Source organism: Ischnura elegans, chromosome 4, assembly GCF_921293095.1.
Source record: "Ischnura elegans chromosome 4, ioIscEleg1.1, whole genome shotgun sequence".
Classification (NCBI taxonomy): domain Eukaryota; kingdom Metazoa; phylum Arthropoda; class Insecta; order Odonata; family Coenagrionidae; genus Ischnura; species Ischnura elegans.
The window spans coordinates 16,230,706-16,257,649 of record NC_060249.1 but is presented as its reverse complement, the minus strand read 5'-3'; the positions used below and the strand labels follow the sequence as shown (position 1 = coordinate 16,257,649).

General features: G+C 37.9%; 1 long non-coding RNA gene across 1 annotated transcript; it reads right to left on the bottom strand.

Moving 5' to 3' along the window:
- Nucleotides 1-681: 681 nt before the first annotated feature.
- Nucleotides 682-16,520, bottom strand: LOC124156830. Its single transcript, XR_006864394.1, has 3 exons — nt 16,402-16,520; nt 15,282-15,524; nt 682-996 (listed from the first exon to the last, which is right to left on the bottom strand). It is a non-coding gene; the product is annotated as an uncharacterized LOC124156830 (long non-coding RNA).
- Between the last annotated feature and the right edge of the window lie 10,424 nt (nt 16,521-26,944).

The window sequence follows — 26,944 nt, the reverse complement described above, 5'->3', positions numbered from 1 at the left end:
AAAAATCTATAAGTACACACAAACACTTTTTTCATGAGCTACATTTTTAAACACATTTCACAATCAGAAACCTACACTGACGGCGGATATCTTTAACAATCATTCGACAAAAATTGAGTTAATGAATTTTAAAAAGAAAAAAGAGGACGTTTATAATGTATTCTTAAGGTAGCACTCTGCGGTTTGGTGGCTGTGATAACTATAGTTAGATATTTACATCAGTTATAATTAACTGCAACCTGTGTGATCGGAAACAAATGCTGGTAGAGGAGGAGATTTTTCAAGTATTGCACCCTGTGTGCCATAGCACTTTGAGAAGGGCGTTAGGAGCATAATACTCTGTTCTTCGGATGGTCTGAAAAGATGTCATTGCAATGAATACTTACCATAAATGATAACGTGATAGAACAACTTTATCTTTACCTCTTAATTCTCTCTGCTGCTGCTGCTGCTCCATCGAGGCTGATGTTTAATCTTTATTTATTATTAAATTAGTGTTGTACATTTAATCTGCTGAAATCAAGCAAGTAATTCTGATGGCTGGTTACAAAATGCTAATGGTACAAATTATGGCATCAACATAAATTATTGCATTACAATACTTCATAGCAAACTAGGACATTGCCCCAAAATTGAGCCATGAACCGCATTTAATAGGTTATAAAAGATAAATACAATAGATCCTTGCTATAGTATCCATTTGTCGTCAAGCCTTTTCAATAAGTTATTATTATTTATTACATTTATTAGTGATCATTTGGCAGGCCAACTTAAATCAAAATCATCCGGAACTCTTTTCTTCCGTGATACCTTGTGATCTGGTATCCGTCCGAAACTTTAGGGAATCCGATAAAACCCCCAAAGAGACCACCGTGTCCTCATCAGGGTTGATGAATAGATGACGTAGAGTGCCCACTGTGTTGTCTTGCGATGCACTCTCGCTGTCCTTTGCATTGTTGGTACAGCGGATTTCATGGTGATGCTGCATGTGATGTGCTGTATTTTCATAAAGTGGGATTAGTCTACCATATTATAACACTACTTTATTTTTGAAATACTCGTCTTTTTTGTTATAGCCTAACCTATAAGGCACAGGTCATTGAGATAATTTACAATATACATTTGAATTCAATAATGGAGAATAGTTCCCACAAGTTCTCATTGCCAAACCATTTTTTTAATGGTCACACGCCCGTTTTCATGAAGTAATTGAACATTTATTAGGCGATGGAATCATGTATGCTCAAGTAATAGATGTGATAATTTCATAAGAAAAGATAGACAAGATGCTGCTGAAGGAAGGTTGAAGGAGAGAAATACATGGTGCGTAATGGGCGTAAGATGAAATTTAGAATGATTTAATCAGGTAGGCTATATGCTATTTCAAATTGGAACTTCATTTATTATTATATCGTTATTATTTCATTATATCGTATTTTACCTAGGTCGCGAAGAAATTTTCATTCAGAAGCATGTGGCAGGTATTAAATTCGAAGATATTGTGAATGTTGGATTAGTTTTGTCTCGAGCCAGATAGCTACCTTACATGTGATTCTAATATGACTTGATGTACAGTCACTTTCAAAAGTCGGTACCCAGGGGCGGATCTAGGATTTTTTTCTGGGAGGGGCACAAGCAAGGCCGTATCCAGGATTTTGTTCTGGGTGGGGCACAACGATACCTCGTAATATAAAACGAATGCAATCATAATGGGACCGTATTAAAAATCTTGCATATTTTTGAGGGTCTGGGGGGGGCACGTGCCCCCGTGCCCCCCCCTGGATCCGCCTATGTCGGTACCCTTACCTGGCGCAGCCGTCTCCGTTATTCTCCAAAGTCGACCTTCGCGTATTGCTTACACGTTCTTTGTCCACTGGGGATCGATTCGACTTGATCAGGTAGTACAAATGTTGCAACTTGACTACTTTAACCGTCGTCAAGAGCCCCACGCACGATTTCAGAGGTAGGAAGGCCGCGTGAACCTCCCCCCCCCCCCCACACAGCCAAACAATTCCACCACCGAAGAAAGCGGAGAAGAATATATGGGGTTTTTCCGGCAAGTAACCCATCGCACGAGGAAGAGAGGAGACATCTGTGTAGTTTGGTAAACTTATACAAAACATATTGTGCAAATAAATTTTCGGAGCATTTCGAGCATGTTACTCCAATATTTTTTCTTTACATCGCCTGGTGAAAAATACGTAAATATATACGCCTATGTAAATATTGTCATTTGCGTCACGGTTACCATCCGTCATCGCGTTCATCCATGCCGGCGGTTAAAGATTTTCAGACATTTTTTCAGTGTTTACAAGTTAAATAGCAGTCACTCCCCAAGTAGTAGGTTATTCGGACTACAAGTAGTGCCTACATTTTGAATAACGCAACTTATTCCCATACTGTGAATAGAAAATCAGAAGAAGTTTTTAAATTTTTACCGGTCAAAACTACCGGTACGGCAATTTTTTATGGGAGAAGATAATTTTGCATTATTTTTTCGAATAAGCAATTGGATTGTCTTTAAATTTTATTGAATTGCTTTTAAGGTAAACATAAATTTTCACTAAAAGAAGCAGCGAGATGTTTATTGTCATCAAGTGAAATGGCAGGCTGTTAGACCATAATGCGTCGTAGGAAGTGTTGTCCTTTTGTTTATGGGAAATACTCTTACATTAATATAGTTCATATTTTTAAGAAAAACAGTACAAGCAACATGTGCGTGGAGTTATGATGGTGAGTCAACCAGTTATGGTGGTCATAGAAAAACATCATTTACCTGCCCTTCTGAATTGAAGATTTTACGAATCACCGTGCCTGCGCCCCTCCCAACTTGAACTTACCCCTTTAATTAAAAGTGACGCCCATTCGCATTAGGCCCTTTCATTCTAACCATATCCTTACTTTCATCCTTCCCCTCCCCCCTTACCAAAAATCTCTCAACCATGGATAGCACTTCTTCTTTTATTCCTCTCCATCCTTCTCACCTTTTCCTTTCTTTTTTATATTCACATCTCGGATGTCTTCATTCTTTTCTTGTCCCTCTTTTGTCGTCGCCTAAGTTTCCACACCGTCAAACGCTACATCCCAAGCAGTATATTTGGCAGCTCATAAGTTTAATTTGTATTAATAATGCAGAAATAGTCATTAGGTACCCAACACGGTATATTTTTATCGGATGAATATTATGCGTGCGTCGTAGTTTAGTGTCAGTAGGAATATGATCAGTATTTGTTCGCACGTAAGACTGACTCAAGGTATTCATTACATGAGTGTAAGTTCTATTTATGGTGTAAAACCACTTATACATAATAATGTGTAGGATATTGCCCTGCATGATATCAGCAGGCGCCAATTACGACTGGTTTTAGCAGAAAAAAAAGAAACGAAAAAGGGGGAAGACTTAGGTTAACCTCTCAATGAAGGAGCAAAGATAAAACATATAGTATTAATGTGCCTTTAAATGGTAAGAAATAGGCACACAAGTCATGTAATTAATGCTTCCGTTGGTATTTTCATTATAGAAAATATATTTATGGTAACTATTAAGACATTCGAACTTTCGATGAACATAAAGATGTCGGTTAATTACTTCCTGATACCTCGAATGTATAAAGCATTATTTAAATATTTGTTCATATAGGATATGTTAGTAACGACTGGAATAAATATGATACAGAATTAAACATTACAATTTAGTGAACATTAATATTTTTGATTTCTCGCGTGATGAGACACGTAGAAAAATGTAGTATAAACCATGGTAAACATATGTATCCTAAGAAAATGGTTAGGAATAATGAATGCGCCAAACAGTGTGTTTGAAATACTTTAACATAGAGCAATATATATTGATGGTGTTGGTAATAATGTGTTAAAGGTATAATCTAGAAGGTTATTTTGTAGGAAACTTTTTGAATACCCTTTCAGACGTAAATTCCAATTTTCGTTTCTTCCTCATATGTGCGTTGCGACGCAGATACGTCTCGTTATTTTTTAGTGCAAGCCAGACTACTCGGAATATCCATCTCAGAATACTATCTGGGTGGGAATCCCATGACTGAGAACATATGCTTCGCCTTGTGTTGTGGCACTGGGAGTCGGGGAAGTTGCGAAGAATTTAGGAATAGTGAAGAATGCCTCGGGAAGACTTGCGCGGACGGTGAGAGTAAGTCAAACTGGCCCGTTCAAGACACAGAAGGCATAGCCAATACCCGCAGTTCGACCTCCGAGAAAAACGTAGTTGCTCGCGCTGGCCGTGGGGACCTACTTTTGAAAGTGACCGTACATTAAAGATCAATGGACATCAAGTCACGTTACAACCACATGATGACCAATGAAATATTAATTCAATCGTGTGAAAGGAAGTTTCTCTAAATTTTAAGATTAGGTAGAACTCAGATAGCATGGGTATCAGAGAAGACTATTTGAGATTAGAATTTGAAGAAAAGAACGTTTTATCCCCTCACCCGTCCGCCTGCCCAATGGCCATCACCCGCTCATCCCAGGAACTTATCTCTGTCCCCCTTGACCATCGCAAGCCGCGCTCTCCTGGACTTGTGCCACTGATGTTCTCTCGGTTTGACAAGGGGAGACTCGGAAGCCGCAGCAGGTCCACTTCGACTCGGGTGCAAGGGAGATGGTAAAAACCGATCGGTGGCTCTGCGCACGCCAGTCCTTCCGTTCTTTTGGACGCTGAGTGCAATTCCAGTCTAGTGCATGGATTCAGTGTGAGTCGTACGGAAGGGTTTTGCACGCAGCGGGTAACTCCATGCCCTCCTTACCACAAGCTCAGTCATCTGAGAACTTAAGTTTTCAGCTTAAGGTGAGTATCAAGCCTCATTAGCAATATTTTTCCAGCTCGAGTGTATAAGGAATCAGCATCAGAGATAGCGCCTTACTTGAAGATAGTGTTCGAAAAATCTCTAGCAGAACACACAGTCCCTAAACATCGGAAAACAGCGAACGACACGCCCATATTTGAAGATGGGGTTAGGGAAAAGCCTAGTAATTACCGTCCGATATCACTTACTTCCATTTCTTGCAAAGTATTGGAATATATTATTTTCAGTTCGATAATGGGTCACCTAGATTGCCAAAATCTGTTAGCAAACAGCACGGATTTAGAAAAGGGAGCTCTTGTGAAACTCAACTTGCTCTCTTCGTTCACGATATCTTATCCGCGGGTGACAGACATGTTCAAGTCGACGCAATATTTTTAGACTTCAGAAAGGCAGTCGATAAGGTTCCGCATTTAAAGCTGATTCAAAAGTTGGAAGCATACGGCATAGATACACACGTGGAAGCATACACATATGTACACAAATATTTCCTAAATGATCGCAAACAGAGGGCTGTTTTGGACGGAGTTATGTCGGATATAATTCAAGTTATCTCAGGAGTACCCAAAGAAAGTGTTATCGGCCCTCTTTTGTTCCTTCTTTAAATTAATGATATAACCACCGTGTTCACGAGCAAAATCCGCCTCTTCGCAGATGATGTAGTTGTATACAGAGTAGTTTACGACCATAGCGATAGATTAGTATTAGAAAAAGACCTTGTTGCCATAAATGACTGGTGCAGAAATGGAAGTTAGAATTAAATCTTGAAAAGTGTATGGTGATGAATTTTTGGGAAAAGGATATATCCTCAAGGAGGAGCTACACCACTAACGGGATTCCACTATCAAATGCCGAATCAGTAAAATACTTGGGGGTCACCATTACCCGGGATCTTTCGTGGAATAAACAAATACGTGAAGTATGCGGGAATACTAACCGTAAACTGGGATTTGTATCATCATTAAATGCCCAAAAGAGGCGAAACAAAATAAGCTACCTGAATCTAGTGAGGCCTCACTTTAAATATGCTGCTATAGCATGGATCCCTTACGAAGTAGGACTAATAGATGAAATCAATCGAGTACAGCGCAGGGCGGCCAGATTTGTGATGGGTTGTTATGACAAAAAATGCAGCGTTTCCAGTATGTTACACGAGTAAGGATGGGAATCTTTACAGGAGCGTAGATCGAAGTATAGGCTTAACTTACTTAGGAAATTCGAAGAAGATATTTTCTCAGACGACGTGAATCACATCCTTCGTTTACCATCGTACTATAGTAGACGTAATCATGAGAATAAAATAAAAGAAATAGACTGCAAAACAGGGAGATTTAAAATGTCATTCTTCCCTCGTACTTACATACATTCTTCCCTCGTACGTACATACATACGTACAGTCACTTTCAAAAGTCGGTCCCCACGGCCAGCACGAGGAATAACGTTTTCTGCTGGCCTCGAACTTGGGGTATTGCCTATGCGCTCCATGACGTGAAGCGGCCCGTTAGACTTACTCGCGATCTTAATATCCATCAAGGTCTTTCCATTGCATTCTTCCTTGCCATAGTCTCCTTATATTTTGACAGCGGGAGAACTGTGTTGCAAATAGCTGCGGAATTAGGAGTTGATAGAAAAAACTGTGTACAAGTGGCTTAAAAGAAGAGTTGATGGTGACGAGACATGAGAGACTAATGCAAAAAGCGGACGTTCAAGAAAAACTACCGGGCAGCAGGACGAAGACATGAGGGAGATGATTCGTCAAAATCCCTTACCTATCGGTGGTCTAGCGGGGTTGAACATTCACGGTAATTTAGGTTGTAGCTATGCGACGGTAAGACGCCGAATCATCGAGGGTGGGATTAAGCATTACAGGGCTGCCAAGAAACCCTCTACCAGCGAAATACAACGTGAAGCCCGTTTACAATTTGCTAACTATTACGTTGGTATGCCCCAAACGTACTGGAACCTCGTGATATTCTCAGACGAGAAAACTTTCAGAAGCAACCAGCTAGGGAAGGTGGAGCTTTGGAGGCCGAGAAATACAAGGTAATGATTCTTTTAGCTTGAGATAGCATGTTAACTCTATTAGAATTGCGTAGTATTAAAATGAAATAATAAGATTAAGATGAAAGGGCGACGACAGCAAAAAAATAAACAAGCTGTTTACAAATAACAGCTGTTACTTATACTTCCAACATAATTTTCGACACCAAAGTTCATGATGAGAATCATTTTTTAAATATTGGCCATTTTTTACAGGTATATGGAAGAGAATTTAATAAGAAGAAAAAATCCTGGTCACATCAGTCTAAGTTTCTGGGGAGCATTCATTATCTGCGGCTGAACCAGGACCGCTAGTTAAAACCCCAGCCAGAATGAACCCCCAGGATTATGTCGAGATTTTAAGAACTTACTTATTGCCCTACATAGAAGAAGTCGTTCCTGAGGATGAGGAGGTGGTTTTTGTGCAGGACAATTGTCCGATTCATAAAGATATTAACCAAGCATTTTTTTATAAGAAAATCCACGTCTCAATGTTTTACCTTGGCCTTCTAACTCACCGGATCTTAACCCCATCGAAAACGTCTGGGGAATAATTACGAAGGAATGGGATTACCACGGAGAGAAGAGCTCAGAGGCGTTACAGGCCCCTTTACAGGATACATGGAATTCTATAGGCAGACGTCCCAGATTATTAGAAAATATAATTGACTCCATGCAATCACGGTTACGGATTGTAATAGAAAAAATGGTGATATTACCTGGTGATAATATTAAAGATGTTTCTTGGAGTATGCGCATTTTATTTCTAATATATCAACGCAAAACGAAATGTTTTGTTCATTCCTCACATCATGAAATCTTGATTCCTTTTCAGCAATCATAAGTGTCTGCTTTCACTGGTGAATTTTCTATTTCCTAAACGCAGGTTTAGCTAACAAATGAGATTTTTCTGACAGCCTTCATCGACATGACTATGATTCTTGTGATTCTTCCAGAGGCGTTACATCTGGAAGAATTTAGATTAAAGCATATCATCCACTTTTACTTATCCTTAAGCTATTAGTAAAACCTCCTCTTGATCTCCTCTTAATATTTACTCGTAGAAATTTAGGATCGATATGGAAAAAAAATTTGCAGCCAGAAAAAATCACAATACGTGATAAATACATGAAGTGGCAATTTTGCATTTTAATAGTAATGAATTCTAAATCTATTTTCCTCAGTCATGTAATTTTGAATTCCAAGACTTGAGAAAAAGAATACATATGTTATCCACTGTTATTATTATAATAGTATTTTACCGATTGAGGTAGGTTTCCATGGAGTATTCAAGAAGTGATCTGATAGCCTACCTTTCCTTCCAGCGCTGCCTTCTTTAAGTTATCCACTATATTATTCAAATAATAACATAAAGCTAAGAAACATTTGTGGAATATTGATATCCAAGTGAAAAAACGACACATCATCATCAACGTCACACATGATAATGGCGAAGTTTCACCGCATCAAAGAGCGAGATATATTTTTTACAGTGAAGTTCGATCTTTTGAATATCGGTAATTATAAATTTTCTTAACCTGCAACTTTTCACATGTTACACATATAAACCATATTTTTGAAAAGAATCAGCTTATTCTACTTTCAGTCAGTTGACAAATTTAGTGTAAAGTATACAGTTTTTATAAAAATTTCGAAAAATATGGTAATTTTCCATTCGCGAATTTCAGGGGGAAATTTTTACTACCTGAAAATATTTTCATTACATTAGGTGCTATTTAAACATTGTAAGGGTATAATTTTGTATGATTTGTCTGTAGAATTGAACCGGGATATTTTTCATTTGTTCACATAATTACAAATTTTAAAACTTTACAAAGTCCTGGGTGAGGCCTTTGGACACCCCTAAAAAATCCTCGGAGTGCGAGGTGGCCTAGAGAAATGAACTGGCCCACTACCCTGAACATGTGAATTTTGTACACATGTAACTTTGTCTAGGGTGAGCTTTAACCTTACCTAGCCAAACCAACATCTGGGTTGAAACACTGAGTCAATGACCGAGTGTCCACATTTTCATTCAACTTTATATTGCCAAAAATTTATGCATGATCCAAACTGAATTTTGATGAATCTGTGAAAATGATAATACTAAATCACATAGCTGGAGAACAAACGTCACCGGCATAACGTCATTATATTTCATTAAAACTAAACAACTCCTAATCATATTCTCAACCTTTCCTGCGACATAAAAATATTCAACACTCATTGGAAAATTTAGCTGGCAAAGGGTTCCTAAGTTTAAAAAATTATTGACAAGATAATGTCAATACTACATTGTTACAAATTCATATTGCAATAATCTTTGCCTCTTTGCTAAAATAGTCGTATATTTATGTAAATACTTATTTCAAGCAAAGTTACATTATCCATTTTAATGGTTAATACTTATCTGTTGGTCTCATTCGTAATTTATAAACCAGCTTGGTTGACATTCCGTTGGCCATACTTTCTCATAGCAGGTGGTTGCCGGGGATATTTCATATGCCGCAATTATCTACTTTACCCATTCTTCCCTGAAGATCTTGGTGCTTCTCACCCTCTGTAACGCTCAAATAGTACTCAGCTTGAATAACAGGTCCGCAATTTGCCTTTTCGTAACACGAAGTACCGCAGTAGCCTGTGAACAAATTCATCTGATGCATTTCTTGGAGTATAATGTATGTATTTTTAAGTGTTCCAGTATATAACGTATATAAAATATTTTCAAAAGTCTGTTAACAGCAAACACCTTGAGTTGTCGAGGGTTAAAATTTCAAAATAATCTAATACATCTAAGAATATTGAGGGGCACATCCAACGCAAGAATTTTTCTCGGTAAATACGATATTATATTATCTCAACAATTTGAAGTGATTATCTGCCAGCATAGAATGCGGTAAATAACATCTGATGGAGTAAAAATAAACTGGTGTTTCTTTTTCACGAGTATAAAAATACTTGGCATTCAATCTACTCCTAAGAAAAGAAATGCCTCTAAAGGACACGCTAGACGCAATTTTTGCTCTCGTTTCTGGTCCTATGCCAAATTCCACTCAGCCGTTTTATGTACCTCAGAAACCTTTCCTCTTAAGCTGGTTTTGGCTATCATAAAACTGCTACTAATGTGCATTTTTTTCTGAAGAATAACAACAATCTGAAAGACAATTTTTCCAATAGAATTTTAGAAGAGGCGTGTCCTTAATAGGATAATACCATACTAACTGAATTGTTTGCCATATGATAAAAATTAAACTTATGTCCCTTCAAAAATTCATCTTGTCGTCCAATACCCACGACAGTAGTAAGAGGGGATTTTCAAGGTAAAGGGGCAACTTGTAGCTTGACGAAAGTATTAATGACGGGATAGCTTAAATTTCAAGCACTATAATTGGAAAATAAGAACAAGTTTTGGTCACCGAAACGGGTGAAGCCGGATACAGAAGGTAATCAAATCACACCAAGGTGTATTGAGTTCAAGAAGTAGAAATACTATTTTCATAATGCATCAAAAATGGTTTTCTCACATTTTCGTTGGACTCAGCCTTGCGGCGACCCGAAGGGAACTCCGAAAGATTTTCTCTAATATGTCATAATGCAAAATTCCAACTAATTCGTAGTTCCCTCTCGGCTTCCTTAGAGGGTGAACATTTTTGGGTACGGGAGGTTCAGGTGTTCTCAAGTTCTGGAGTTATGGGATTGGGGGGGGGGGGGTATGTCGGTTCTCGAAGACTTCCTAGTCAGTAAATATTGCTTGGGTCTGTTGGCGAGAGTAAAAAAGTCAAGTTTCACCGGCCACATAAGGGAATAAGTTAAATTGACTCGCAGCAGGCATGAAACACAAAAGCAATACGCGAAGGTCGATTTTGGGAAAGCCCAGTGACGGCTGCGCCCGTCATGTGGACCGACTTTTGAAAGTGATAGTACATTAGGGATAGCAACGTTGTCTCAATGGATAGGATTAATGATGTCGCTTGCTATGATCACTTATTGCATGTTTTTTTTCTAACCTTGCATGTATTTGCTCTAGGAATTACTAACCATTAGCAAGATTTTTATGAACAAGCATGTATATTTTGCTAGTATGCGTAATATTTCTATGACCGTTCGGTGTGCATGTGGCGGTCCTCTTGCATGCTGCATGTTGGTGATTTGTCACCCCCTGCCAAACACCCTAGAGGGGGCTCGCAGGGTATTATGTAGATGTAAATATAACAGCCATTGATTCTATCGCTTAGTGAGAACCGTGGGGTGACAACGACGAAACTTGACGAATGGGTTAAGCATTGACATGTCTTGTCCTTTATGCTGTTAAAGAGAACGTTTTAAAATATCAATTGTGACTAAAGATGAGACGGATTACATAATACATACCTGAAACAAAGTTACAGTCAAAGCAATGGAGGCATTAAAAGTCACCAAGCTAACCAAGAAAATTCAAGTGATCCTTAAACAATCGAAATATTATGCTTCTCTGTTTTGGGGCCAATAAAGCGTGTTACTTTTAGATTTGAATCTGCCGGGTTTAACAATAAATTCAATTGCGTCGTGTAAAAAAAACAAGCTCATTGCGCGGAGCCATTCAAAATAATATAAGAGACGTTCTGAATTCTGGAAGTGTTTTGATACATGACAACGCCCGTCCTCTAAGTGCCTGTACAACCCAAATGTTCTCGTGTACGATTACCCTCCGTGCAATAATGAACTTGCGATTTTATACTTGCTTATTTTGCCGGAGAGAAAATATGGACAGGAAAAGCATTTATAAGAGGACGATTAGATTCAGGATCCCGTTAAAATTCATAGAAATGCATTCGCAGCAACGATCTATGAAGGTAGTCAATCGCCGAGGCGATTGCGTCGAAAATTAAGCGACAGTGTACTTAATATTATATTTAGCAATCAAAGGATTTTTAATCAATCACGTCGTCTTTTATTCATGACCCATTGGAGATTTCCCGATAGTTAAGAAGACTACAAACCTCGTCACCTACCGCCAACGCCACGACCTCCCCCAGGTATAAAAATTATGCTATAACATTAACTATTCAGCGGTGATAAAAATAAGTAAGTAATTTATGCAGTACTTGATCCCGCAGTTCCTGCTACGAAAATGAATTGACATTCGGAATTAAGTTAATCCCGTGATAACTTATGGTTTAGTTGAACCTATAAAGCTTACTATTAAAATCGATTAGTACTTATCATGAAAAACATTTAACACATGTTTCCTTTGTGCATAATGATTAAGAACTTCTCCTTGGTGCTTATGTTTGGTAATAGGATGCATATAAACGTGAAAAAAAATGTGTAAATGCATTAACTTAAGAATGCACCGTTTAACCAACCCAATTGCGCAGGCGATTGAAAGAATAGAAATAGAAAAAAGAGCATTTTGTAATTCTTCTACATCAACCCTTATGGTATTAGGCAGGGAGTGATTAATCGCCAACTTGCAGCATGCAAGAGGACCACCACATGCACAACGCACGGTTATAGTAGTACTATGCATAATAGCAAAATATACGTCTATATTCATGTGATTTGAATGACAAATTCACGTTTTAACTCCTACTGGTAAATTCATTGGTTTAACACAGTTAAATTAACATAATAGCTCACTCTGCGACAATTCGCCGTAAAGCGAACCTTGTGACCAAAGTATGTGACGTCACGAGAGTAATGAAGAGGGTCTCTTTTGCTGTGCCCTGACTACCCTTCCCCCATCCCCTCTTCTTCTCCTTAAATACCTCCCCTTAACAACTAGCTCTCCACCCTACGACGCGCCAACCGAACCTCTCACGAACGCCTTCGCGATGCACTGCGGCACAAAATTGGGCCAAAAATTTTGACTCTGACTTGAGCTATTTGTTCACGGCAACATCCCCTCACACCCTTAGTGATTCCATACCCTCCATTACCTCTCAGGACTGCTAGTAATAAGCTCTGCGTCATTTTGGGTTTTCCCTGTATTCCTCATTCCATCATACCTAGGTAAGTTTTAGTCTTTTAGCAGTTTGGTTAGGGTAAGGAGGTGAAGCCTCCGTCGCTGAAGTGTTAACGTAAGGCCTATTCTAGTATAAAACCTATTAATACATGATAATCTACTAATTAAATCGTACTAGTTGATAATTTTGTTCGAGAAGGTAATATTCTTTGGCAATATGATTCGGTCACAATTATTGGAGTTGTTGTACCCACATTCTTGGCTTAGACTTCATATTACTTTCGAGTATAATGATTAAGAACTCCTCCCTTAATCAGTACCGAATTTTTAGTGTTATAGCCTAAATCCACTTTTCGTTTTTTGCAGTTTACAAGAGCTGGAGTGAACGATTCCATTAATTCATTGAATGACACCTCAATCCTTACATCATGGTGTCAGCGATCTCTTCAAGCCTTTGCCTCAACGCTTGGATAATTATCATTGGTTTTTCATTATTATGGAAGCAGTGTGGATGTCTCATGGAATTATGTGAAATTATCTGAATGTGTTACTCATCCCATTGAGCGAGTGTTCATTCAGCTAAAGAGTGAAGTGAATGTGTCTAGGGTTCACAAAATAATTCATTGTCGGTGTTGTGTTCACTGTGTAGGGCAGGTGAATATAATTATTTTGAGGAGTCGCTGTTGCTAAGCTGAGCTCTGTCGCCGATGGACCCGGCAGCAAGTAAAAGGTAGGGAGTCTTCTCCTCTTGCAGTTTTATTCAACATGGAGGTTAAATAGTGTTTGCAGAAAATTCTTTAAAACAAAATTGATTTAGTTCCATTTTCTTCTGCTGGGAAGGAAATTTCTTTGAACAAATTCGTGGAGTCTCTTTGTAAATAAAAAATACTCTTTGAATGTCGGAGCATTCGTTTTTTGCAGTATAGCGGTATAAAAAAAAGATTTTCAATTTAGTTCAATCAAAGTATGAATTGCTGTTATTGCTATTTCGCCATCGCGTGACCTGGCCACTAGTTTTCACCGGCGCGAACAGGTTAATGTAGGATACCCTGGAATGAATAATTACTTCGTAATGCTCGCATGCTTTAATTTTGCACCCTATAACCGTAGTCGCTGATATGCCATTCCTAAAATATTTATATCTACTTAAGTGTCTGAAAGCTCAAGCAATGTCGTGTAGACAAAGTTCTCAAAAAAGTATTTGTTCAGTTTAAACAGGGTCAAGCTTGTTAAAGTGAGATAGGTGTTTGGTTGTAAGAAGTAGATAAGATTCTTTTCCACTTCCCACTGCGCTGTTATCGCATGACCGTGGAAACCTGCCTGAAGCAGTTACCGCGAAAGGCAGGGAATGTGGATTTGACCGCATCTTTATCCAATGTCACCCTTAATGGTGATATCTAGATAATTGTATCGGTTTTAAGATTGTTTTTTCCATCTCTAACCATTATGGCATGACTTAAAAGGACGCACCACTATCGCTCGACCGAATAAATCTTCTAAATTATGGTCATATTCCTTGCTCTATCTTTTTATCGACATATAACTTGCTATATCTTAAAGCTATTCTTTGACGTTTTTCAGGGTATATACCATCAATTGATCCCTTGCATACTGTCTAAATCTCTAACGCGACACAAGCGTACTCATTATTTCTGCCCCATAAACTTCGTTCGTTTCTTTATCCAAGATAAACCCCTCCCCATATTATTCTTCGTCACCTTGTCTGCGGAAAAATCGAAACCGTTTAAGACCCGAAGTAAACCACGAGACCTTTCCTGTTGTGCTGCCGTATCTCGTCAGTTGCCAAAGAATATTCAAGTATATTGACCGAATATTTTGTCTGCTTCCTCATGTCTCAAAGAATGGGGCGGACGATGGATATCTCTTCAGCTTCCGTTGAATAAGACCATTATTATTAAATTACCCAATACCGATAAGCAAACCTCGTTGGGAGATTCTGAATGACACATTCAGAAATATTGCCATGCTGCAAAGGGTTGATTCAAATCCATAAACTCATTTAGTTAATGCTTATCAATTTAAAATCATTCTAGTAGAGGTGACCACGGTATGAAATCGGCGAGTGCTGAGGCTGAAATTCATTGATTTATTCCATATAGCTTTTTCTTGAAATTTGCAAGAATGTTGTTATCGAATACGAGGTTTCATTGATCTGTTTTGAAATTTCCTTCACTTAATCTATCTGAACACATAACCTCTCATGAGCTTACTATTAGTGGCGCCTGAATTCCACAATTACTTCTTAGTGAAAATGGTTTTATTTCGGGGAAATGAAACCAAAATTTGTATTAATTTAAATATGTTTAAACCTACTCAAGATGCCAGCTTTTATAGCTCCAATGAAGAATAAAATTACCGTTTCGAATATTTAATAATATTGATTCGAGTCATTAGAAACTGATTAATTCATTTGATGAAAGGCTAACGATATGACTTACCTCGAGTAAGATTCCACGATGAAGACCAAGAATGTTGTCTGTCTTCACGGAAAGAAATCAATTTCATCTGTCCGTCCTTATGCTTTCCTTGAAGTAGAAACTTTCGAAGTGAATTATATCTTCAGTTGGTTCGTAATGAACCATTTAGCAATCTCTTTGTATAAAGATGTCGGCATCTGGTTACTCCACCCGGACATGGCTCAAGTTGAGCTTGGCTATCAGGGAAACGAATCTGCGAATGACCTTAAAAAATAAATACTACTATGTTATTTTTATATTTCAATCAAGAGCAATTAATTTTATCTGAGTGAACATGAAAAAATTATGATACAATTATTCAGGCTTAACGACAATATTTTTAGGCCAAGAAAAGTGTGTTAGCTACTAACTAACGCCATTATAAGTGAACAAATGTTAAAGCGATCATGATAAATTAGCATGCTTTATCGATATCTGTGGCATAGTGAAAGAACATGATCACATTGCGGACTTAATTGAATACCATAGTTCATATCGAAGATTGATGATCTTCGAAGTAATTGAAAGCTCTTTATTTGGCACTGTATAGGGTTCATTGTTTACGCTCGATTAATTAACAAGATGAGAAATAATTTTTGGGGGTCATTTGAAAGTTTTTCTGCGATTAAACATAGGGCACCAATTATGAGTATATCGAATAACACATTCGCAGCTGGCGTACAGCTGGCGAATAAGTAGAATATTTCCGTTTCATAGAATCTTTACCACCGAAATAATACGTACATCCGAAGGATTATTAATTTAAGCAAAGCATGCTACCTTGATTGAGTTGAAGCTACTAATGCTCATCGTGATTTTCATATTTATACATTCGATAAATTGGATACATCTATGACAAAAAATGGATCGTAAAGGAGAGAGTGTTTATGCACTATATACTTATCCCTTATGTAATAACCACATAGCGTGATTAGCAATGTTCTTATCGCGCGAACTCGCTACATATCTCCGCTATTCACTGTCGTATGCAATAAGTTTACATGATGAGCTACATTAGTGACATGTTAATGCTTGAGGACATTCGTGATTAGAATTACTTTCTCTGTTCACCATGTAATGAAAATTACTTGTGCTCACTTACCTTAGTCAATACCGCTGTATTTAGTCTCATTATATCCGTTGATATGTAGCTTGTAGTAATCGCTCTCCATCCTCGTTTCTGCATAATGAGACGGTGACTTCAACGAACGAAGAAAAGGCTGAAACAGTCCAGGAAATTAATTTAACAAATTTAAAACATTCAGAAGTGTGAATATGTCGAATGGACAGTTGGCGAGGGAATGGGGTGTGCTTTCTTCGTAAGTAGTGGGAAAGGGAGGTACTGGATTTTGGACCACAGTTGAAAGCAGACCGTTGATGTACTGTTTTTCGTAATGCGATGACGTGTTTTGCAAACGTACCTAATGACCTTCGCAGATAACTAGAACATTCCGGAACATTGATCACGTGTGTTTCGACCGTTGGCCGCTTGAGAAATTCGCGCTATTTTTGTATAAGAGCGGCATCATAAGAAAGAATCTTATTGGCTTATCGTTTTATTGATTTTCCGCGCGATATATTTTTTATTTACAACATATAATATGACCGTATTTATTGATGTATTTTATTGAGTAAAATTTAAATGACCTAAAATCTAAGATATTCAGCGTTTTTTTTTCGGCTTTTCATTCCTTAAAAATATAAATCGGTTCCAAATTATCGTGACGTCACGGGCACACGTGACATGGCTGACGGAGTTTCGGAACATCCCCTCCCCTTGTTTCTGGACTTCAGTTCGCGGCAAGTTCTCTTGGGGTTAAGAGGTGAGTACCATTACTACTTCGTTCGTGAATCCTTTTCATATTATGTTGAATGCACTTTCAATTTATTCTCTGAAGTGTAGGATACTTCGCGAATACATTTTGTTCAACTTCATTCAGTAATCGCAATCAGAGTGGCATATATTTAGAGTGACAATGTTTATTACGCCGACTGTGTTCACATTCCAACTTTTATTAACTTACGTGTGAAATGTGCCTCGAAGTTAATGTTAGTGTCGGAGTAGTTTTTTAAAAGAACGATAGCGATGGGGAAATATCCTCACCGATTAAAACCGTCCCGTTGATCTCTTTATCTTGTGATCTAAGAAATTAAATTTTTCGAGATTTTGTGAAAAGTATATCGGCAATGGACTAAATCCCGCACTTAGCTTTTTGCCAGTGTGAATATTCGATCATTCAACTCGTTTCACTCTTGACTGAGTACGTAATAATTGTTTCCTAGTGTAATAAGTGTAAATTGTGATAATTGCATTCCATTATGAAGTGCCGGCTTTTGAAATGAATAAGTAACGTATGAGTAGTTTTATCTTTACATTTATCGAGGTTTTTAGAACATCAAATATATCGATTTGATTGCAGCAATTATGATCCGTACGGCACTTTGACAGCTTACTTCTAGTACTTCAGCAGGTTAGTTACTATTTTGACGGATGTCTAAATGATGAATTTCATCGCAGTGACTGTAGGTACAAGGTATTAACATTAGACGTGGAACAGTGTATTTCATGCCCCCACGCTGCTTCGTTGTTGATTGTGAGAGAACGTTCAATTTCAAAACAAAGTTCCTATCCGCGATTTCTGTAGTTGTTAGCCATTAGGATCCCTTATTCATCCTTTAAAATTTTTACCATAATTGGTACGTGAATGGTGAGTTATTCCACATAATTAAAGTTTTAACGAGGTATTTTAAAAAGTCCTTGATATTTGAACCTAGGAAATTGCAATTAACTTATTTCGTTAATACACGCACCTCTACTCCGAAACCGCTCCGCAATAATTGGTCATATAGTTTTGATGATGAGGAAAAGTAATAGAATATTGGAGTAATAGATAGAAGTAGAAAGTGATAGATAATTGGATTTACAGCACTCCACTTGGCAATTTATTTTTTCCACTTACTTTGTGGTCGTTAGAATGATAAATTGTTGTAGCCTTTAATATCAACATAATCTTTAAGTTATGCTCCATGTAAAGTGTATATTTTTATTGTGTGAATATTGCCAAGCTTTAACGCGAACTTTTTCTTTTCAGGTCCTCGATTGAATTAGAGGTTGCGGATTAGTTCCGTGAAACGGTTGGGGTTGAATGGGGCATTCCGATGACGTTTCAAGGAAGAGGAAGACTGAAGAAATATGGTGAGTCAACATCAATCACTTCATTTGAATATTCCCATACACAGATCTCCTGCTTGTCTTTCTATCTATTAGTAGCTAAATAAGAACTGAATCCTGTGCGGTGCGCAAAAATTAACTTATTCTGTGTTAATTTTTATGGCGATATTTCATCATTTCCTATCATATAGCGTTTTATGCTACGACTTCTAGCTTTCTACTGGTATGAATACCCGTGACTATGAAAGCGAAGAGGATTTAAAGCCTTGATAATTTTACGTAGTTCAGGTGAATTTTGAGAGTTTCATTTTAGCATTTAATCATATCACGGTCTCTCAAATGCTCTTTCATATCCTTCATTTTTGGTTTCTTAAATACGAAATCAGACGTCATACTTTTCCGCTCTTAACAACCACTTGTCATTCGAGGATTGTCTTCACTAGACCATCAAGATCAGTTTTTCAAGATATGTTCGATTGCAATGGTGTGTATTTTACTATGAGTATTGACTAGGCTTTCTATTCTCTCCCACTGTTATGAGGAATCCCGCAGTCCTCACTCGAACGATCAATTTAATTTTCATACAGCCGAATACCCATCAGCTTCTTCACTGCTGTCATTGCCCATGATTCATTGCCATATATAGAAGCATACTCGAATTGGAAGTCCTGATAAAATATTTCCAAACTTCATGCTAAAATTTCCTGCTTTTATAAGCAAATTGATGATTTATTTTTTCTGAATAGCACTTTTGCCCTGGGCTGTTCTACTGATTATTTCTCTTTTGCTTCTACACTTGCTTATTCTGCCTCCGAAATATTTAAACTGGTCGACCTCTTCCAATGTTTGCTTCCTAAGTTTTATACTATTCTTAACTTCCTGTCGTTTGCTACATTCTAGTATTTGATGGTGATGTTCAGATGGCATTGATCGTTGTTCTGCCCATCTTTACTAGAATGTTTTGCTGTTTTACAAATATTATAAGGGTGTGCTGATTTCTCCTCGTGGATATTCATCCATGTAAACTCCCAATTTTTTCTTTGATGTAATCGGAGCCTTTATAGTTGTAAACTATGAGAATTACGGGAGAAATAACACAGCCTCAGATCACTAGACTTTGTTCCTAATTCTTGATTCTTCATAGCTGGGCCCTATAAAGTATCACACCTACTTGTTTTTTTTATGAATTGTGGATCATTCACATATCATTGTTCAGCATTGTTAATTAACTTCATTCAAAATTCTAAGCATGGATTGCCAATCCACAATACTGCTTCATCAAATTATTCAAGGAAGAAAAAGACTAAAGGAAATTGGCGAGAAACTGGTCGACCTCTTCCAATGTTTGTTTCCCTAGCTTAATGCTATTCTTTTTCTACACTCTAATATCTAATTATCGATATCCATTTACATTGATTTCGTCCCTAGTCGCACTCCTATACACGTCTCATTCAGATATTCAATCCATCTCTTTTTTATTAGTCATCAGTCAAAAGTTCTCCGGTTTGTCACTTACCGTATACATTATACGCTAATTAATTTGAAGAGGTTCTCGTAACGAGCCTCTACTTTCCTTGCGCACGATGTTCGCATATTCCTTGACCGCGTTTCTCTGGCCTCCCTGCCTTTATGTCAAATATCGTTCCTTATTCTCCTTACCCTAGATTCGAGACTTATTGCGTGGTCCATTCAGATGATATTCCTTCTCCCAAGAACTTCTTCATCTGCTTCTGCCCACTGCTCAAGTGTTTCCGACACTCTTCTTCTGATTTCTCGGTCACATCCAATGCTACTTTGGTGTACTCTGCGTCTTGAAATTACACTTGATACCGAGTTTGCTTAATTTTCTGCTTCCCAAATGCTTTTCACCTCTTTCTTCAGGTTTTATTTTTTTACTTTGAGTGAAATAGCATTGTCGCTGATGAGAGCCTCAGAGTAACTTTTACCGTCAATTTTCTAGTTCTTCAATTGTTTTATTTTCGTTATCGTATCATCCTTGAATCGTTTTTATTTCTTATAATCGCTTCGTCTGGGCTGTTCTACTGATTGTTTCTCTCTTGTTCCTACACCAGGTTATTCTGCCTCCGAAATGTATAAGCTGGTCAACCTATTTCCAATGTTTGTTTCCCTGGTTGTATGCTATTCTTGACTCCATGTTTTTTAGTACACTGTAATATTTTATGTTGATAATGTTTCTGATTCTCCTCCTCTGATTTCTCGGTCATATCCGATGTTATTTTTTCTCCTCTACCTCCTGAAATTACACTTGATACCGATTTTTCTAAACTTTCTGCTTACCAAATTCCTTTTACAGATTTCTTAAGTTTTTATTTTATTATTTTAGATGACGTAACATCTCTATTGAGATATAGTTTTGGTCGTTTTAAGTCTTAGGGTACCTTTTACCGTCCATTTTATAGTCAATGTTTCGTTTTATCTTTGCAGAATTTAATCAACTTTAATCAAAATGTTTACAAACATTCGGAGATGCAGTAGTTATGGGTTTTTCTTTATACCTTAACCATTGCGTACCTTTCATCATACATTTGGTGGCTTTTTAATTGGCGCTTTTGATAAGCATTATACCTGTTCCAACATTAATGTTTAGCGATCCTTTGTGTATTAGTCTGTAGCTTACACTCCACAATTCTCCCACTTCGGGAAACTGTACTTCGCTGATTCGTAGCTATGACATAAAGGGATAGTTGTGATGGTCGACCCTAGCCTTCTACGTCACAGTATTTTAGCCTTTTAATTGATATTACGGCGCCTGTAGTGAGAAAAGTATTGATCTTTTTATAATGCTCTCGGATGTTTCGTTAAAAATGCTTTCTATCATTTCTTCCGTTAGAGTGTAGCGAAGTTCAACCTAATAATACTTTACAGCCCCACCAAAAAAGTGATAGCGATAATCACTAGGCCAATGAAAAAACTTTCAAGGCTATGCCGCTGCGTCAATTTTCGTGTGGCTCTAACGTTTCCCGACGAATGAATGTCGCCTTTTCCAGTAAATCAGATGACGTAGGAATTTTTATTCATATATATTTATTGGTATTCGTTTCAGGGGGGAATGGTAGTTGGAGGTTGTAGGAGTAGGTTGTTGAGTGTTTATTTCCGAATCACGGTTTGACAAGTACGAATTAATTTAAGGCCGATGTCTCTGTTAAGACTGTTCTTCTCCTCATTTTTTATTTCAATGGCTTCTCTGATGAGTCATTACTTAAAGCCTTTCACGTAGGCGACAATTTCTGTTCCTTTAAGGTCGATTGCGTGGCCCAGCGCTGCGTGTTCGGAAGCCGTGGACTTAGTTGACTACCCCAGATGAATTGCTCTCTCGTGTTCTAACTGATCGGTCAATGTAGTTCTTCCCACATGTTTGACATAGGATCCGGTAGGCCCCTTCGACTTGTAGTGGAGAATGTTCTTGAGGGTTTAAAGAGATTTTTTATCTGCAGGTGGGGAGAGAAGATTGTCCTCATCTGACATGTTCTTAGAACATTTCCAAAACTGTCCGTCGTCCCCTTTATGTGCAGTAGACTTTCTTTCGGTCGCTGAGGTTATTTGTTGAGGAGTTCGCTGCTTCTGCGGTGTCTCCTTTGTCCTCATCATTCTTTTTCATGACCTTATTCAGTGCTCGTGAGATAATTCTTTCGTCGAATTCATTTCCCCACAGAAAGGCCTCTAGTTTCCGCCTTTCTTCGGCAAAGTTGTTTCGGTTGATTATTGTGTTGGGGCCCCATTTTACTGATAGAGCCGGGTCGGTGAAAAATCGGAATTGATGTCTGCAAATGGAATGCACTGAGGAAGGGCCTTGGGAGCGTTTTTTTCTTTCGGGCTCCGTGGCGAATAATTTCCTCTCTTTAGATTTTCCTTTCGTTAGATAGTATTTGTACTCACCGTTTAAGTATAACTACTACAATATACTTTGCGTTGTAATTATAGATATATACCATATCTTCTGCTCTAGGATTATCAAAACTATTTCAACTAAGAAATCATCGTAGAAGAAGACAGAGAATACATCTAATCTACTACGAATACATCGTACGGAAGAATACATACAAAGAATACAATATTTATTGCGTGTTGTCGATACTAAGCGTAAGAATTTTATTCAATTTGAGAATTGATAGATATTAGTCCCATACACACGATGATACAACTATAGCCACTTTCCATGCTGATTTCCTCTCAGTGAATGGATGTAAATAACAATGATGTGCAACATATCTCCGTAGTGTCCGTTAAGTTGACAGCATAAGCCAATGTCTTTAATTTAGACATATCTTACCTGTTTTGTTGTCCCAGTCTCTGTGCCGCAGTGCTTCAGCATTAGGATTTATTTCTCCTGTTCTTTTAGAATTTCTCCTGTACTGGTAGTGATATGGTAGACTTGTGTATTCTTATGCTCTATCACATATTCCACAGTTACAACCTCCATCTGATAATCACGACGATATCTTTGGACACAGCTGCCAAATCGCCGTTAATAGTATAACCATCATTACGGAAGATTAGGCATCCTTATTTTCACCAAGATCACGCAAAACCATTAGCGGATAGCATTGCTAGTTAGTAGTTGCTTATGGCACATACACGACATCGGATATGAGCGATATAAGAGGACTGTTTGGATACGTTGGTGCTGCCAGCAGCCTTAATAACTTCACTGTTAACATTCAGACCCTCCGTGACCTTCCTTATACTACTGATAGCAATCGAATTCGAACTTCTTACAATTAATTTGCTCAAGTGCACTGCATTTACCTACGCGCCCTTTGCGCACGCGCATTTTATTTACCATTTTTCTTTGCTATGATGGGCCACCGAGCCAAATATTCACGGTTCTATACTCCACTGGATTGCTATCGGTCACTCTCAGATAACATATTATTCATTAGTTCTTCAATAGTAACCACTTAATTACTATTATCAATGGGCATGGTCTGAGGTGCGTAATTATCAGTTAGAATAGATTAATACACGCCTATAATTAAAGACATGACACAATATACGAAGCATTGGTGTCTATATCTTTTAGCCGATGAACAAGATCCATTACTTACGACAGATAATCGGCCATCGAGCGGGATACTTCCAATTTGCAGTGTCTCGGATATCGCCATCTGCCTCAATAGTTGTCCTCAATACAAACCCGCGTCAAAGAGATCGCGTTTAGTAATTTGGCGAAGAAAACAGGTTCTAACATTGTGCAAACGATTGTACGAGCTAGTATTTATCTCCATTTATCGGCAACTCATTACCGTCGTTATAGGTTTTCCGTTCCTCTGCTTTCTATAAGTTCTTGTTCTTGAGATAATTCTTTGCTAGAAATTTCCAGTCCTTGTAATGTCTTGCACATTTTTCATTTCTGGAGTACTCGCCAAGGAAAATTTGTTCGAGCACATTATTTCTATTTCACTCTTTCAATCGCACATCCCACAGACAGTAAAATTCTCCAGACACAAAATGATGATACTTATGAAAATCAATTTATAGCTTCACTATAGTTATGTTGACTGGAACCTGTTGGGATTATAAATGTCAATCGTTAGCCGTATGCCTTGATACCAAGGATATTTTTTTAATTTCCCATTTGCTTACCCTTATTTCATATAACCGTAATTGCGGTAGCCTAGTTGTACCTGAAGGTAGCAAATTAATACGGTGTGACTATGTGAAGGGAGAAGCTATTGAACTGAACATTTTCAATGGCCTTTTTGGTACCTTTCTATAATTATCAATTCTCTCTTGCGTATTCTTTAGCTGACCTAAAACGGTATTAATCTTTTATTTCACCCACAGATCCCATTATTTCACATGAATGGTAACTTATAAATACGCCTAATTTATGGTAAATCTCCTGATTGATTTTATCAATGGCATGGTCATTGGGTCGCGCCAAAGATCTCTCTCTCTCTGAGGGAGGAATTTTCAGAGCACCATTACTAGGAGAGAGAAAACACGTAATCACATCACAACAGTGCTGCTGACTGCAGAGAAATTCAATGAAAACTATTCAAGAACACCTACTCCGGAGCAGATTAGGGAACGGACTGAATGACCTGGACACACGAGAGAAAACACAACCACGTAGTGCTGCCGACTTAGAAGACGAAGTAGTTTCTTGGTTACACTTAACCACGCAACAAATCAGAACCTCCTTTCTATTTTCTCTGAATTTATTTAAGATATAAATTAATAGATACCGAGTATTACGATAGTGACTCTCTAGCTCCATAATGATGCATAGTGAGTGTGAAGCAAACTACGGCTTTACTATTTTCCGTTATCAAGTCTACATCACCTCGTTTTGCCTACGGGTTGTTTGGATTAAATGGATTTCTCTGTGGCCTTTATAATGCATTAGTCCATTGTCCCAAAAGCTTTATTACGTCATATGCAGAATAAGTAATTCATCAATAATATTACCTTTTGCAAGTACTCATCCAGTGTAGCCTCACATTAGTTATGGTTGCCATGGAGATTTTACTCGCGGCCTGATTGGTTGTAGAAATTTACCATCTGATGAGTAGTAACAACTTCTGACAAATTATTTTCTTTGTAGATCTCATTGGTTGGACTTAAATTTGTGAAGCTTAATAGATTTGATTAATATGAATCCGCTCATTGATTGGGTTCACTGCTATCACCGGCTCGTTAGCTTAAACTCACCCCTCATATGCTTGTTATCTCCACCATGTACTCACATAGGTTGCAATTAGTAACCTAAACTTCATCGTCACATACGATAGTATCATATTATGATGCAATTCACCATCAATTGGTCATCCTTATTCTTTCACTTATATGAAACAAAATTTTACCGAAACTGCAGCCAAAGATCTCTTTAGTTTGTAAAGTTGAGTATGATTCATGAATCCGGAATCACACCATCATTTTTCCATCCCCTATATTCACAGGTCAACCGATAGGCTTTCAGGGACCAAAATAGTCATCGCTCACTGATCCATCGTTTCTCATGAATCTCGCGGTCATTCCCACCGTCCCTTTTCCATCGCTTATTACGTCACTTTCCGTACCTATAACTCTAATTCAATTAAGATCAAAGATTGGCAATCAAATCTCTGTAAGCGGCCGAGCGTTCTGATTGGCTGATAATTGAGCCAATGTACCCTTTAATTCTGTCGACGAATAATTCTAAGAGTCTCATCCTAAAAAGGCTTGCTTGCCTCCATGAAAACAAATCGTGAGCAAACGTTCGTAGTTGGCGTGTTTCCCAACTCAAAACTGGTGCAACCCTCGACACAGGTGACTCAAAGATAATTAACACTGAATTATTAAAAACGGCCGAATTTAATATAACGAAAACGTTAACGTTCACATAATGAGTAGATTTGGCTCCGGTGAGTAGGTTTGTTTCACGCGCATTTGTTTCTGTGACTTTTTTGGAGGGTTCAAATCCGAAAAATTATATTTATTTTTTGTACAATAATCATTCTTAACATCATTATAATAGACACAGGTGACTGGAAAAATAATTAACACAGAATTATTAAAAACGGCCGAATTTAATAAAATAATGGCCATCTACATTAATGCATTTATTTTTAAGGAGATTCATTGACTGCTTGTGAGATGAAATAAACTGAATTTGTATCTTCGTGTCATTTCGGCTAATTCTGTCCAGTATCAGCTGGGAAAAATTGCTACTCGTATTAACTACAACTCTCACTAAATAACCAGAAACACTTATACTTAAAATCATTTTAATGACATTAAAGGAGTTACAAAATAAATGTTATTCGATTGATTACACTGGGGAACAATTTTTAACTTATTTTTTGTCGACATCCATTTTTGAGCTATTTTTAGGTTAGAATAGACGTGCTGATTTGTAAACTATAGTTAGTTTCCTTCTGACAGTTTTTCATTATTTCTTGTGAAAGTATGAACACTCAGCTTGATTGAGCGTCGGTTACAGGAGGCATCATTTCTCTACCATTGCGACCTCATGCGACTGTTGCCGGAGGCCAGCGATAGGTGTAAAGTTGTGTAGTTATTTAGGAGATATTATATATCAGACGCAGGCACACAGTCCGAAGTTAGCTTAATACGCGGGTGGCAATCACAGATATTTTACTGTTAATTCAAACGCATCGATAAACCATACCTTTTAAACATTATTCAAGTGTTCTTCCGATTGGCGTAGGTTTCCATGGAGTACCTAAGAAGCATTCTGGGTTCTTCCCCTTACTTCAAGTACTGCTCTTCAATTCACAATAAGGCCTACTCCCTTTCATTCCATCTAATTATTATTATATCCTTTTCCTTCCTCTCCATCGTATACCTAACATTGTACCATCTAACACTGTTTTCAACATATCCTCCCCGATAAGTCCTCGCTCCATCCATACCTTATGTTTCCTCCGAATCTAATATAAAAGCTGCCTCTCCTCAACCACCGTATCCTGCACTTCGTCGTTCCTCCTCCTCTCCGTCCACCTGTCAC